This window comes from Nicotiana tabacum, chromosome 14 (genome assembly GCF_000715075.1).
Source record: "Nicotiana tabacum cultivar K326 chromosome 14, ASM71507v2, whole genome shotgun sequence".
NCBI classification, from domain to species: Eukaryota; Viridiplantae; Streptophyta; class Magnoliopsida; order Solanales; family Solanaceae; genus Nicotiana; species Nicotiana tabacum.
In genome coordinates, this window is record NC_134093.1 from 8,764,198 (window position 1) to 8,768,495 (window position 4,298).

The window sequence follows — 4,298 nt, forward strand, 5'->3', positions numbered from 1 at the left end:
AAAAAAACATAAATCCTTTTAACTTCATATAGTAATATTATTATTATTTATACTAGCAAGGAATCATTTAAACAAATAAGATGTTAGGCATGTATTTACAATCTATTACCTTTGATATTGTTGAAAAAAATTATATTTTCTAATATGAAAATTATTATTAAAGAGAACACTACTGTTGGGCTAATGCAGACTATTGGACTAACTCAAACAATGCCCAATCTATAACCAAAGATCCGACTCACTAACAAATGACTAATAATTCCCCTTCCATCTATGACATTCTACCCCCTTAAAGAATGAGCTTCGGACAATTGGGATTTGATGAATGCCAAATCTAAGTCAAAATAGCACATACTAGTCAGTTTTTGGACTAGGAATTGAAAAGTAACCAGCGTTTTGCGAGGTCATTGAAAAATAACCACTATTTTATTGAAATACGAAAACTTCCAGCATAATATGTTGGATTATGGAACTCGTGTGTACAAACTTCCAGCTTATTATGTTGGAACTCCAGCACACAGTAAGTTCCAGCATAATATACGAGATTATGAAGTTCCTGCATATAAACTTTCAGTATATTATTATGATGGAACTCTAACACATTATAAAAATTCAGCATATTATGCTGGAAGCTCATATATAAATAAGTTCGAACTCCGGCATATTATGCTGGAATATTCCCGAATTTTTAAGAGCGTTTTTGCTCAGGTTTTATTTTTACATGAAAAATGACTAAATTTCGATTACTTTTGAAACTACAGTTATTTTTCAAATACTAACCGTAAATATGAATATTTCTGATTTTCCTCCAACTAGAGAAGTATTAGGCCCTAACAAATCCTCAACCACAGAGATAAGGTATTTGTTTTTCAACAACAACAATAACCCAGTAAAATTTCACTAATGGGGTCTGGGGAGGGTAGTGTGTACGCAGACCTTACCCCTACCCCGAAAGAGTAGAGAGACTGTTTTCGAAAGACCCCCGGCAAAAAAAAAAACAAAAAGACAAAAGGGTAAAAAGAGAGACAATATTAGTATCACAACAACAATTATAGGATAAATAGGAACACCATGAAATCCAGAAAAAAAGATGCAAAGAAAGGGAGACAATATTAGTAAATATTAGTATCACCACAACAATCATAAGAAAAATAGGAACACCATGAAATCTAGAAGAAAGATGTAGAGCAAAAGCGATAGCTAGTAAATAGGACCTGCACTAAAAAGCGAACTAGTAAGCCACAACATTCCCACTAGTTATCTTAGACAAAAACCCTAAATGGCTAGTCTTACCATGTTACGAAGTAAGACACAACTCAACTATCTCCTAACCTACAACCCTAATACTCGTCCTCCACATCTTCTTAATGACTAATATTTGCTTTTCACTGTTATTTTATTCAACTTTCAATAGTCAACGCACAGTCTCCAATTAGAGTTTTTTTTCACCATCTTTGCTTTTAACATCTCAGCCACCACACAGTTTCCAACTAGAGTTTTTTTTCATCATCTTTGCTTTTAACATCTCAGCCACCAAGCAAATTTCTCAAAGCATGAATATTTTGAAGGTAAGTTATTTTCCAATTTATTGCCATCAAAATATACTCAGTATACCTACTTTTTCTTATTATTAGTTCCAATAATCTTAACTAGAATTTTAAATTCGGATGAACCCGTAACTAGAACATTGATATAGGATAACGACGTGAAAGGTGTTAGCTCTATAAAAATCAATGACAAAAGCTGAATTGTTAAGGAGTTTGACTATTTCTTTTATGTACTATCCGAATTAATCCTTCTGCTGTCCGAGATTTGCAGTAGTTTTTAATTAATTTGTCTCCCAAAACATTTTCATAAGCAAAATATAAAAAGGAAAAAGGTTAGGGGCTTACGTGTCAAAAGGAAAATATGGGCAGGAAAAAGTTAGTCAATCAGTCAAATTTCAATTTGAAAGGATTTGAAATGTACGAAAAAACCATAGGATTGTAGTTTAAACAATGGAAACTTCTATGTACGTACCCTTAATTTTTCATTTATTTTTATTTTAAAAATATTATTTGGTACTAATCTTTTAACTTCTTTTCAAATAAAATACATGTCCAAACACAATTCCAACTAGGGGTGTTCAAATCCAACCGGAAAATCGCATCAAATCGAAAAGTCAAACCAAATCGATTTAAAAGTCCGACTAGATTTGATTTGATTTGGTTTGGTATTGAGTAAAATAATCCGAACCAAATAGACATATAAATATATAATTTTTATATATACTTTTAAGACTTTAGATACAATTTTCTCTAAAAATTATTTAGAAATATTTTAGATCCTCTCATGAGATGTAATATTTAATAAAACTATGAAATGCATTCATTTTTATTTACTTTAAATAATGAGTTGTATCACTTTCTTATCAAGTGTTATTGAATGCGTCAATAATCCCTATGTTCTTCTATATTCATATGTCAAGATTTCTTATATCTTTTTCGAATTTGAAATGATAGTTCAATAATTTAAAATTAAAGAACATATCATTATTTAAGTATCATACTGATTTATATGTTTAATTATTAAATTCGCTTAACTTTGAAAGTGTACATCAATGTACATTCCTAATTCCTAACTTTCAAAAATTATTTTTCATCTTATTCTCATTAACTCTATTTTTTTTCACGTTTCAGCCAATTCTATTTACGAACACTAGCTTAGACCATTGTCTTTCCGTATCTTGACGGTAAGATGAAAATTCATCCAACGATCAAGGTTTAAACTGTAAATCAAATGGTTAAGAAATTTCCGTTATTTTAAAAAAAAAAAAATTAAATGTCCCTAGGATTCTTTTCTGCTTACTTATTATTATGTACATGAAATTTGACTGACCGAACCTGCCAATACTGTTCCCTTTTCCCTATGTTATCACCATTTTAGAAGTAACAATGGCTAAAACTTTTGACTTTAAAAAGTTTTATTGCCTTGAGGGTTTCATGTCTTTCTCCAAATATTTAGAGCCCGTTTGGCCATGGAAAATATTTCACTTTTTTCGAAATTTTTATACTTATTTTTGAAGTCAGTGTTTGACCATAAAATTTTAAATTTTCACCTGAAGATGAATGTTTGAATTTTTTCAAAATTTTAAAAACTTCAAAAAGTTGTTTTTCAAAATTTTTCATTCAGAATACTCACAAAAATATAAAAATAACCGAAAATTATATTCATGTACAAACACAATTTTATTTTTCAATTACTATCTTCACTTGAAAGTTTTTTATTCACATTTTTTCGAAATTTTACAATTCTTATGTCCAAACACCCACTTAGAGCCCGTTTGGACATAAGAATGTTTTCTCTTTTACTTGAAAAGTTTTTACCTTTTTCAAAATCAGTGTTTAATAATAAAATTTCCAATTTTTATTTGAAGATAAATTTTAAAATATTTTCGAAATTTTATAATTCTTATGTCCAAACACCCACTTAAAAGTGTTTCTTCTTTGCTCCTTATTTACTCATTAGTAAGTATTCTACCTTCCTCTTCTCTATAATTTTCTTCACTTCTCTCCACAAAATAAGTGAACAAAGAAAATAAAATGGTAGGAGAAAGTAGCAAAAAGAGGCCATTAGAGGAACCAAGTCATCAAAATCAACGTTTAAACCTCAGAATTAAATCCCAGGTTAATCATTTCACTTTCTGTATATATTATTTTTATTTTTTTTTTGTATTTTTTCAAACAGCAATGAGTTTTTTTCTTTTTTAAACTTTGTTTGAAGAAGAACAAAAGAATAAACCAAATAAGAAAGTCATGTTTATTGTGAGAAATTTATTGATTTTTTTTACACTAACTTTTATATATATTATTATTATTCTGTTCTTTTCTTTTTAATTTTTTCACTCTCTCTCTCTCTCTCTACACACACACACATATATATATATATATTAGATATTTATTGATATAATTCTTTCTTGTTTTGGTTTTTTTTTACTAACTTTTTGTAGGATGGTTCATTTGTATACTTCAAAGTAAAGCCTACTTCAGCAATCAAAGAGATATTCAAGGCATACGCTAAGAGTAAACAAATTTTGGAGTATAAAACATTTAGGTTTTTGTTCAATGGCAAACGCCTTTACAATAAGAAGACTGTAAATGAAGTTAGCCTTTTAATTTGCATAAAATTATTTATTGTTAACTCGATAATTTAACACTCTACATGTTCATATCCCGCATGTTTAATTTTTTTTTTTTGTATGTTTTTTGGACAATATAATCAACACGGAGGAGGGCATGTATGTTGTGTTTCTGAGACGA